This window comes from Heterodontus francisci, chromosome 32 (assembly GCF_036365525.1).
Source record: "Heterodontus francisci isolate sHetFra1 chromosome 32, sHetFra1.hap1, whole genome shotgun sequence".
Taxonomy (NCBI): Eukaryota; Metazoa; Chordata; class Chondrichthyes; order Heterodontiformes; family Heterodontidae; genus Heterodontus; species Heterodontus francisci.
Window position 1 is genome coordinate 50,605,132 of NC_090402.1, and position 12,662 is coordinate 50,617,793.

The following is a 12,662-nucleotide window of genomic DNA, read 5'->3' on the forward strand; positions in this document are numbered from 1 at the left end:
CACTCACCCTGACAAACTCCACAGCCCCTGTATACACCCCACACACCCTGACACAATACACACCCTCTGTGTACACTGCACACACACTGTGACACAATACACACCCACTGTGTACACCTACACTCACCCTGACAAACTCCACAGCCCCTTTGTACACCCCACACACCCTGACACAATACACACCCCCTGTGTACACCCCACACACACTCTGACACCCTGCACACCCCGTGTGTACACCCACACACACCCTGACACCCTGCACACCCCCTGTGTACACCCCACACACACCCTGACACCCTGCACACCCCCTGTGTACACCCCACACACCCTGACACAATACACACCCCCTGTGTACACCCCACACACACCCTGACACCCTGCACACCCCCTGTGTACACCCCACACACCCTGACACAATACACACACCTGCTGTGCTCTGCACAATGTGGAATTGCAGAGGGAGGAGACCTTACATGAAGAGGACATGATTGATCGCCAGTCCTCATCCGATGAGGAGGATGTGGAGGAGGCTAATGAGCAGGTAGAACATTGAACCCCTTGCACCAGAGGCCAGCGCTATTGAGAGATTCACAAGGGAAGCACAACACAATCTCATACATACCCACTTCCTGCCACCATGATTGCCTCTCAAGGTGAACTCAAGAAAGACTCACCTCACAGTATTCCACCTGTCACCTCCTTCCTATCTCACTCCAGTGCCTAGCACCCAGCTTCACCATGTGCTCTGGCACATCTGAGATGCTAACCAAACGCAGCCTGTGCCTACACTAGCAGCCCATTGAGGGAGCAAGGGTTAAGGTTGCATCTCACAATTCAGCATAGTAAGAATGGGCATTTTACAACAATGAATGTGAACTCTATTTATAACACCAACTGCAGGAAGCAATACAAAGGCCAAAATTAATGCACCCATGAAGCCCCAAGTGTGTCTAGGTACTCTTTATACATTTTTGTGTGCTTCTACACCGTGTGACCCCCTGCGCTGGTAGATGAGGTGAAGGCAGGCTGCTGATTGGGCTGTCCGTCGGCCTGAGATGACTTTGGCAGATATCCTCTGGCTGCCTGAGGCCTGGAAGGCCCTGGATGGCTGAGGGCTTCCTGCACAGGTGCAGGAGCCTCCTCAGTCATCGCAGCTACTGGAGCTGGGCTCACTGGCAGAGGGGCTGAGGAGCCGGTGTCCACTCTCAGAGCGCCCTGAGGGGAGCCCCAAGATGTGGAGGTTAGCCTCTTTTCCTCCCTTTCAAGGCTCACTTGAACTTCCCTGCTGACCATAAAAAGACGAGGACCCGGAGAAGATTCCAGGCGCCTCGTCCTGCTTTCACCGTGTCATTGCTGTGGTGAGCTCATGGCCAAGGTAATGGTGTGCAGGTCTGCGTGCATCTGTGGGATCTGGCTCTCCATGAAGATTGTCAGCCTCTTGATGAAGGAAGCCATGCGTTCATATGCCTGAAACATGGCAGCACTCGTGGTTTGGATGGACTCCTCCATCGTCCGCTCATGGGCGTGCACTGCCTCTGGCAGCTCCGCCAGATGTTCCCTTACCTCTCTCTGCAACTCCAGCATGTTCTGACGACACCAGAGGCTCGTTATCAGTCTGGGGCTCAGCATGGGCCAGACCACCGACAGTCCTCTGCCTGTCAGTGGCCTTGGCTGTCTTAGTCTCTGTCTGCTGCTTGGGCACATGTGTGGTCCTCCCACCAGCTTGTGACCCTGAATCGAAGTCCGAGTGCACACCCACTGTGGTGAAAGTATCTGCGCTGGTGGAGGGTGCAGGGGAATAATGTGACGGTGCATCATCTGACTGCTGCTTCTCCTCCTCAGAGGTCGATGGCAGCCCCCTGTCCTAGCAGCTGCGCTTGCCTCTAAAGTGCCATGACCTGCATGAGAGAACACAAACATTTGTGAGTTAGGTTGTTCTGAATTTCTCATGCCAACCATATGTGATGTGGATCTCCAGAAGTGTGGTGGAGAACACATGAACATAATGTCTCCTCACTCTCTTGTGCTGATACTCCATTCTCACTGTCCGCGAATGCATGACAGGCCTGGGCCCCCGCTAGCTCCAGAGCCTCCTAGTCTGCCATCATTGGAGGATGCATGTCAGGGATCCCACCGCCAGTCCTCAATGTCTCCCAGGTTTACTGGCCTGTTTCTCCCGCAAGTGGAAAGAGGGACACAGGGACATAGTTAGACTTCACAGGTAAGAGCAGCAGAACAGTTATGTTAGATGCAGCCCCTCGTCCCTTGGTGGCGTTTTCTGCAGGGTTCCTCCCATGTCTGTTCTCAGGGGGTGAGCTGTGAAAGAAGACGCCAATCACCGAGAAGCAGCTATGCATCTGCCAGGATGTGGTAATGCCCAATACCCCGTCATTAACCTTGTTGTCACTCCCTCCCCATGCAGCGCTCCCTCCTGTATAGCCACATGCAGCCCCAAAGAGGAGATAAATATGGAGGTCATTGACCCCTTGCAGCACTGGACCGGGGGTGACCCCATAGCTGCTGACCTCCTCTGCGATCTCCATCCACGCTTGCTTGGTCAGGGGGAAGGACCTCTTCTTGCCATCCCTTGGAATGAGGACCTCCTGCCTTTTCCTTGCAGCCTGGAGGAGGATCTCCTGGGAGGCATCACTAAACCATAGGGTCACCTGGTCTTACCTTGGACATGGACCCAGTTCGCTCCCACTACCATCCAGATAGTCAGTGGCAGTGGTGGTACAGAGGGGTCCAGCAGTTGATAATGCAGCTGCAACAGCTACAGTGGTGCAGAGGGGTCCAGCAGCATTCCAGGATCACAGCCTCACTCAAAGGCAACAATACAAGCAGGGCCAGCAGTGCTTTAGTAATGGTGCCAGCACCTGTGTTGGAGTTATCTGATGCTGCAATCAGTGTTTCGGAGCCCGGACCCGTCCTGCAATAGGATGGGACCTGTACCTCGGTTATGTTAATTGGCCAGCTGCCGCGTGATGGCAGTCGGCACCTGTTTCCGTGGTCACCGCTGGGCCCCATGACAGGCTGACAAAATTCAGCCCTGGGTGTCTGAGACCCATTCCAGCTGGTCGCTCCCCCTCCTGTGTCCCTGGAGAGATGAGCTTGCCTTTGGAGACTACCTCCTGCCACTCCCCTCTGTTCACAGGCTAATAACAATTTGCACCCACTCTTGCCGTGAAGACTGCACCCCTCTTTTGCCTCGAGTGCTATGCCGCTGTCGGGCAATAGCCACCACACCCCCTGTTCCCCTTCCTGGATTCATGCAAGGATTCATGAAGGCACTTGCCACGGCTGCCTTCCCATGGCGGCACTGAGGCTTCATCTCTGTGCCAACATGGTCGGGGATCATATGATCCCCATGCACTGTTCACTGAATAGGAACCCCTCCCATTAAATGCAAGTCAGGCCATTGCAAATGCATGGTAAATACTGTAGTATTAGTGTTTGAAAGGGTTAATGTTTGAGAGTGTGAGATTGTAAGTGTGATGATGTAAGTGTTTACATGTGATAGACACTTGAGGCAGAAGCAACATGGCTTCAGAGGAGTCACACAGACTTAAGTAAAGCTGTATATAGTTAAAACGTAATAAATGAGTTAATGCTAAAATTACTGAAGACTCAGTAATCTCTCCTAGCTAGACTAAGCCAAACATACAACATGGTGAACAGTGATAGTTCTTACCTTGCAACACCAGAAGAATTTGAAGAAATACTTTGAAGAAGGCTGACCTGGAAAAAAGGTGCCAGAACTTCAGAACTTGAGAAGAGGCTGCGAAAAAGCTCCAGAGCTGCTCTACGGACAAAGGAGGCACAGAGAGTTGGAAATTGGCTTGTAGAGGCATTCAGTCTGCACCACAGAGGTGTGGTGGTCAGTGAAAAAGTACCAGTGCAGTGATCGCAGGCTTCGAGTTGTAGAACCAAGCAACAATCCAGGATCTGGTGAGCAACTTGTTAATAGAGTAAAAATTTGTTCCTCACAACACCAGGCAGGCAGCACCAGAAAAACCAAAAATCCTTAATGAGGGTGGCGCCATTATATGTGACGATGGAGCGAGCAAAAAAGAACAAAGAGGCTGCAAATACTCGATTCTCTAAGTGAAGGGTGTAAAAAGAGTATAAACAGAAATGCTACAAAAGTTTGTGTAAAAGAAGGAGGAAATAATTCTAAAGTTTAGCAGCAAGATTTCACAGGGAGAAACAGAGACCATAGCGGGAGTCAATGCAAGGCTAAAAAAGCACGGGAAACTTCCAATACTGGAGAGAAAATTTTAAAAAGAAAATAAACCAAGTAGAAAGCCATGGATCTTAAATTCATGATGCCAGAGAGGTTTGGACACATGGAAGGACCAAACCAAACTCAAAATTGTTCACTCTGGCGAAAATGATTTTTGAGATACAGAATTGCTTCCAAATTAGATAGCCAGTCTGAAGTAGAGAGCCAGTTAACACATTGTTGTATTCCATTGGAGCAATAGCAGATGATGTTATTTCAAGACAAGGCATTAATGAGACATCAGCTAAATTTGATGAAGTTTTAAAAGCCTTTGATAACTATTTCAACCAGAGGAGAAATAAGATTCTAGAAAGGGTAAGATTTAATAGAAGGGTCCAGAGACCAGGTGAAACAGTTGATGCTTTTATTAACAAAAACAAGAAATGCTGGAATCACTCAGCAGGTCTGGCAGCATCTGTGGAAAGAGAAGCAGAGTTAACGTTTCGGGTCAGTGACCCTTCTTCGGAACTGACAAATATTAGAAAAGTCACAGATTATAAACAAGTGAGGTGGGGGTGGGGCAAGAGATAACAAAGGAGAAGGTGCAGATTGGACCAGGCCACATAGCTGACCAAAAGGTCACGGAGCAAAGGCAAACAATATGTTAATGGTGTGTTGAAAGACAAAGCATTAGTACAGATTAGGTGTAAATACACTGAATATTGAACAGCAGCAAGTGCAAACCTGAAGAAAAACACAGTACTCCAGCTGTGGCCTAACTAGCATTTTATACAGCTTCATCATAACCTCCCTGCTCTTATATTCTATACCTCAGCTAATAAAGGCAAGTATCCCATATGCCTTCCTAACCACCTTATCTACCTGTGCTGCTGCCTTCATTGATCTATGGACAAGTACACCAAGGTCTTTCTGACTTTCTGTACTTCCTAGGGTCCTACCATCCACTGTATATTCCCTTGCCTTGTTAGTCCTCCCAAAATGCATCACCTCACACTTCTCAGGATTAAATTCCATTTGCCACTGCTCCGCCCATCTTACCAGCTCATCTATATCGTCCTGTAATCTAAGGCTTTCCTCCTCACTATTTCGACAACACCAATGTTCGTGTCATCTGCCAACTTACTGATCATACCTCCTATATTCACATCTAAATCATTAATGTACACTACAAACAGTAAAGGTCCCAGCACCGATCCCTGTGGTACACCACTGATCACAGGCTTCCAATCGCAAAAACAACCCTCAACCATCACCCTCTGCCTCCTGCCACTAAGCCAATTTTGGATCCAACTTGCCAAATTGCCCTGGATTCCATGGGCTCTTACCTTCTTGACCAATCTGCCATGCTGGACCTGAGGGTTAGAGCAGTTTTGAATTGTCACAAGAAGAAGGCCTCACACTTAATGTAAGGTGTGAATTTTCGAAAATGTCTATTCGTTTTTTAGGACACATTGTCAGTTGCAACGGCATAATGGCAGACCCACAAAGGACAAGAGCCATTAGTGAATTCCCACTTCCTACCTCTGTCCAAGATCTTCAACGATTCCTTGGAATGGTTAATCAGTTGGCAAAATTTTTACCCACTTTAGACAAGTCCCTGAGCCCTATGACAACTATTAAGAAAATCTCAAGCATGGTGTTGGGATGCACATCAAGAGCAAGCATTTCAAAGGATCAAGGGGATGCTGATTTCGCCCGATATCTTTGCGAATTATATCCCTCACCTCCAACCACAATTTCAGAAGACGCCTCATCTACAGGGTTGGGGCAGTCCTTTTCTAAGAGCAGCCAGGTGGATTCCACAGACCGGTCTATTATGCATCATGAGTATTATCTGAGACTGAGACGAGGTATGCCGTCGCAGAGAAAGAAGCTCTCGTAGTCACATGGCCTGGTGAGAAGTTCTCAAATTATATTATCGGCTTCAAGGTTGTCATAGAGACAGACCACAAACGCCTAGTTTCCTTACCTGATGAAAAGGAACTCGCTAGGATGTCTCCGAGAATCCAGACATTCCGGTTGAAACTAATGAGGTTCACGTACAAAATGTAGATATACAGGGCAAGCAACAAATGACAGCAGTTGCATTGTCCAGAGCTACCGTTGACCATCCTACACAACAGGATGTTAACTTTATTAATGAAATTGAGTCATAATCTCAGTTCACTGCATCACAATGGCAGGAAAGTGCAAAAAAGCTCCAAGAAATTCGTCATGCTCAGATGCACGATGAGGAATGCATCCATATCCGCCAATATTACACACAAGGTTGGTCACAGCAGCATCCCAGTGGTAAGAGGATGAAAATCTTCTTCAAATACAGAAGACACTTTACTATTGTGGATGATTTGCTGGTACATGACGAGAGGCTGATGATTCCAGAGTCACCCTGGGTAGACATCTTGGAGAAAATACAACAGGGCCACAAGGGTATAGTGGAATGTAGAGCACGGGCTCAGTTGTCCATGTGGTGGCCAGGAATATTGAGAGATATGGAAGAAATGATTTCTAATTGCGGATAAGTGCAGTGCACAGACAGGATCAGAGGGAACTCCTTATCTTGATCCATTTCCCAACCAGACCATGGGAACTTCTAGCGATGGATCTGTTTGTGTCTAATAGAAAATCCTACCTGATTGTCATCGACAATTTTTCAAGGCGAATTGAAGTCAAACATTTGTACACAACAATAACTGAAGCAGTCATTTGCATGTTACAGGAGATCTTTGCAACACATGGTATACCTGACCAGTTAATGGACCACAATTTGCAAATGACTACTTTACACGCTTTGTGGAAAAGTGTGGATTTATACATCTTACAAGTTCCCCCTCGATATCCACAATCTAACGGTGAAGCTGAGAGAGGAGTCAGGACTATCAAAACATTGTTAAAGAAAAATGAAGATTTTCAAACGGCACTTCTGAACAACAGAACTGCTCCATTGTTATGTGGATCAGCATCATCAGAACTGTCGATGGGGAGAAAACTTAAAGCACAACTTCCTATCCTACCTAAAAAAATTACTTCCAAGGCTAGAAGTCCAGGAATATCAGAGTTCAAGACAGAGAAAAGTCTTACTGAAAGCAACAAGCTAAGTTAAATAGGAAATATCACACCAGGAACCTACCGAAGTTGATGGAAAGAGAAAAGGTATGGGAATGAGACGAAGACAGAAAAGGAGTAATCGTCTAGACAGATGAGAGTCAACAGCAATCTTATTTAGTACATAGTTCAGAAGGTACTCTAAGAAACAGGAGGAATCTTATTCCTATTCAAAGATGTCAATCAGTCGTACATTTGGACGAACCAGATGTTGAATGAAATTCAGAAAGCACCAGATACTACAAACCTCAATGAAGGCTGTCCAAGTCAAGAAACAAGAGTTCAGAGAAAAAATATCAATCTTTCACATCAAACAACAACACGATCAGGGAGAGTTGTGAAGCCTCCTGACAGATTGAATCTGTGATGTCAGAGACTTGAGGGGAGATGGGGTAGTATGTAAAAGTAAAAAATGAATGTAAAATATACATATGGATAAAGACTTGGGGGGAGATGTTGTATAAGGATTTGAAAGGGTTAATGTTTGAGACCAAATATACAACACGGTGGCAGACCAACCAAACACACAATAAATACCTTTTCAGCAATTATAAGTGCAGTCCCGCCACATAGCAGCAGCAGCAGTACCTTGGACCATTCCTGCCGCTGACAAAATCTGGAACCGACAGCACAGTGTCAGGTTTCCAGGCATGTGCATCCTCCAAATTTTCCTCCCCCCCCCAACCCCTGCCTCCAACATCTCCAATCCCACTTCTGCTAGCTGGATAAAATCCAGCCTAGAGTGTGCCAGCCCAGGTCAAATTGCCTGTGCAGTGTCCTCATTTAGAAAGTACTGAAGTTATCAGAGAGAATCTTACCTCTCCTTTCTGACAGGAGTGTGGCAGGGTCGAGTTCAGAGCGAGGGGTGTCTCTCCCCTCTCCATATACTGCTGCAACAGATTCAACTTCAATTTGCTCACAACCACAAAATTATGCAAAGCCTCTCCTCCCACCCACAGCCTATCTTAAGAGTGGTGTCGATATCTAACCAGTTGAGACATGCTCTCTCCCTGCCATCCTACACCTGAGTAACCTTACCTTAATCCTGGAACAGCTCGAATGCAAAAGCTTTTTCTCAACAATAACATTCCGGCATTTTCTGTTCGAGCTTCTTATTTGCTGCGGGATTTTGCTTTTTATTTACCTGCCTTTTTTGTGGTTCCAGCTGCCCTCACACTCTTCCAGCTTCAAACTTCACTTACAAAAATAAGATAGTGCACACAGCCCACAGGGGAATGCTTGGAGTACTGTCCCTTTAAGGCATTCCAATCCAGCAAATGCCGTCTTCCTTCTCTGTTTGTAGCTCCTTCTCCAAACAATGAATATCTACAGCGGTCACAATCTTAGGACCTCTCAAAGCACTTTACAGCCAATTAAGTACTTTCTGAAGTACAATCAGTGTTATAATGTAGGAAACACGTCAGTCAGTTTGTGCACAGCAAGTTCCCACAAACTGCATTGTGATAATGACCAGATTATCTGTTATAGTGATGCTGATTGGAGGTTAAATACTGACCCCAGGAATCTGGGGCACCCAATACTGAGCCACAGCTGACACCTGTGGTGCAGACGCTGACTCCAAGCTGCACTCGGTTAGAGAGGAAATCAGGAAGTTCTGGCTGTGGGGGTTGGAATTCCACGCAGAGAATGAGGAACAGCCTATCCACAGTTAGTCACTATTCCTGAACAAACAAAAAACCTCCACATCGGGTCAAACTCATAGCAGCAGAGGCCTTGCTCCGACCGCTGCAGAAAAGAACAACAAGAACTGAAATAAATGCATAAATTTGCTGGGCAGGGCAGTAAGGCTAAAAGAGAGCTCCTTCAAAGAGCCAGCACGGACTCGATGGGCTGAATGGCCTCCTCCTGTGCTGTAGGTGTCTGTGAAATCCAGTCCCTGGTTTGAAGGCCTAGCTTCACCCCTGGCTGCACAGTATTAGTTGCACCCAAGCATCACCAGTCAGCAGAGCAAACAAGTCACCGTACACAACAACCTGCGTTTGGATAGTGCCTTTAAAGTTGGAAAATGTCCCGAGGTGCTAGAAGGCCGTGAGTTAAAATTACGCATCAGGGAAGGCACATCCAGAACTGTTTAAAACTCCATTTTTGCCCCACACCGAGTGCAAGCCAGATTCAGAAATACTCAGGATATGTCAGAAGGTCAGAAGTGGGGATGTTCGCTGATGCTTGCACAATGTTCAGCACCATTCGCAACTCCTCAGATACTGAAGCAGTCTGTGTAGAAATACAGCAAGACTTGGACAATATCCAGGCTTGGGCTGATAAATTGAAAGTAACATTCGTGCACACAAGTGCCAGTGACCATCTCAAACAAGAGAGAATCTAACCATCTCCCCTTGACATTCAATGGTATTAGCATCGCTGAATTCCCCCACTGTCAATGTCCTTGGGGGTTACCATTGACCAGAAACTGAACTGGAGTAGCCATATAAATACCATGGCTACAAGAGCAGGACAGAGGCTGGGAATCCTGTGGCGAGTAACTCACCTCCTGACTCCCCAAAGCCTGTCCACCATCTACATGGCACAAGTCAGGAGTGTGTTGGAATACTCTCCACTTGCCTGGATGGGTGCAGCTCCAACAACACTCAAGAAGCTCGACACCATCCAGGACAAAGCAGCCCGTTTGATTGGCACCCCATCTACAAACATTCACTCCCTCCACCACCGAGCACAGTGACAGCAGTGTGTACCATCTACAAGATGCACTACAGCAACTCACCAAGGCTCCTTCAACAGCACCTTCCAAACCATAATCTCTACCAACTGGAAGGAGAAGAGCAGCAGATGCATGGGAACACCACCACCTGCAAGTTCCTCTCCAAGTCACACACCATCCTGACTTGGAACTATATCGCCGTTCCTTCACTGTCACTGGGTCAAAATCCTGGAACTCCCTACCTCACATGGACTGCAGCGGTTCAAGAAGGCAGCTCACCACCACCTTCTCAAGGGCAATGAGGGATGGGCAATGAATGCTGGCCTGGCCAGCGATGCCAACAACCCATGAACGAATTTAAAAAAATTGTTCGGGGCCCACCTAACTATACCGAAACTACTGGTCCCTGCTCCCACCCCATTCCCAACCACCCTCTCACTGTGCCGCAACACCAACATCTCACTCCACACTAGCAGCAGCCCTCAGGAGATCCATACCCCACACCCCCTGAGAGAGTGCTGCACTACCAGAGGTGCCGTCTTTCAGACGAGACGATAAACTGAGGCCCCGTCTACCCTCTCACAGGTGGATGTAAAAGATCCGACAGTCACTAATCTGAAGAAAAGCGGCAGAGTTCTCCTTGATGTCCTCACCAGCATTTACCCCTCAATCAACATCACTAAGATTATCTGATCATTTATCACTGCTGCTTTCAGGATCTTGCTGTGCATCCTACATTACAACAGTGACCACACTTCAAAAAGCACCTCATTGAGTGTGAAACCCTTTGGGATATCTGAAATATCGGCCCCCAACCTACCAAGAATGAGGCACATTAATTTTGTCATGAGCATTGATTTTAAACTGTTACTGGAGTGGAGAAAGGATTTGTTAAACAAATCAGCAGTGGCTGGAAAAGACATTTACATAGTAACGGTGATTGGAAGGACAAGGGACCATTCCCTGACACATTCAACCCACAATGGACCTTGATCACCAGGGATTGTATATAAGAGGAGCATTCCAGAGACAGCTGTAATCCAAGACATGGTCAGACCAATTAGTCATATGACTAACCTGCTCGGCAACCTGGGTTTTTCTGAATTGTACAAACAGTTTGAACTAAGGGAGTGTCTGTTTGCTCCTGGACTGAGAAGATCTCTCCTGTCTGCTCCCATCTCTTTCTCACAAGCCTCTGAATCCACTGAAGAGACATGAACCCCAAGGGAGTAAAGTCTCCTACAGCGAACAAGGTTCAAGAAGAATACTGGGCCCCAACAAAAAGCAAGATCTACCTACAATCAAGGACTCTACAGTGAGCTTGAAGAACCATAACAACAACTCTTCAGATATTGCCTCAAACCTTTCCACTTTATTTTTCTTCTGCTCTTTTCTGTCTCTATCTGCATATGTGTATCGCGTATGGTATGCTAGCGTGGGCACGTCATGTATCGGTAGGCATTAACTGAATTAAAGTTGAAGTTTAATAAATTTCAACTTTTCTTCTTTAAACCTAAGAAAGCCTGGTTATGCTGGTTGCTTTGCTCGATAATTGGAAAGCGGTGAATAAGGATCCACCAAGGGGGAGCTAAAAACACAATGTGTTTAAAATTAAACCCTGTTACAGTAAGAGCAGGTGAAAGCTGAAAGGGAACCTGGTCGTAATGCCATGAAAGGTGCTACATGGATGCCCTTTCTTTCCCAGTCTGTTAAGTGTGCAGAGGATAAGTCTGAGCAATGGACGCTGGTCTTTCCACTGCAGCAAGCGGACAAAGCCAGAGTTAAGCGGCATCCAACACCCACCCCCCACCCACCCAAATCCTGGATTAAAGCCAGAGAGTAACACAAGGTCCAGGGTCTCCCAGCTCGAGGAGGTGGTGGCGGGAACTACTGGGAGATGTGAAGGGGGAGGGGGATAATTCTAAACATAAAGCTGCTTTAATTGGCAGAATAGTGCCGGAAGACTGGAGGATAGCAAATGTTGTCCCCTTGTTCAAGAAGGGGAGTAGAGACATCCCTGGTAATTATAGACCTGTGAGCCTTACTTCGGTTGTGGGTAAAATGTTGGAAAAGGTTATAAGAGACAGGATTTATAATCATCTTGAAAAGAATAAGTTCATTAGCGATAGTCAGCACGGTTTTGTGACGGGTAGGTCGTGCCTCACAAAACTTATTGAGTTTTTCGAGAAGGTGACCAAACAGGTGGATGAGGGTAAAGCAGTGGATGTGGTGTATATGGATTTCAGTAAGGCGTTTGATAAGGTTCCCCACGGTAGGCTATTGCAGAAAATACGGAAGTATGGGGTTGAAGGTGATTTAGAGCTTTGGATCAGAAATTGGCTAGCTGAAAGAAGACAGAGGGTGGTGGTTGATGGCAAATGTTCATCCTGGAGTTTAGTTACTAGTGGTGTACCGCAAGGATCTGTTTTGGGGCCACTGCTGTTTGTCATTTTTATAAATGACCTGGATGAGGGTGTAGAAGGGTGGGTTAGTAAATTTGCGGATGACACTAAGGTCGGTGGAGTTGTGGATAGTGCCGAAGGATGTTGTAGGGTACAGAGGGACATAGATAGGCTGCAGAGCTGGGCTGAGAGATGGCAAATGGAGTTTAATGCGGAAAAGTGTGAGGTGATT

General features: G+C 47.0%; 1 protein-coding gene across 2 annotated transcripts in view; it reads right to left on the reverse strand.

Annotated features, from left to right (window-relative positions):
* Nucleotides 1-8,691, reverse strand: part of LOC137347802 (torsin-4A-A-like) — a 99,190-nt gene extending 90,499 nt beyond the window's left edge. Inside the window, exon 1 of one of the 2 annotated variants that reach the window (XM_068012796.1) lies at nucleotides 8,493-8,691. The gene's annotated coding sequence lies outside the window, so the exon portion shown is untranslated. Of the gene's footprint in view, nucleotides 1-3,691; nucleotides 3,711-8,492 lie in introns of those variants that run through there. The other variant, XM_068012788.1, reaches the window with a different exon arrangement.
* Between the last annotated feature and the right edge of the window lie 3,971 nt (nucleotides 8,692-12,662).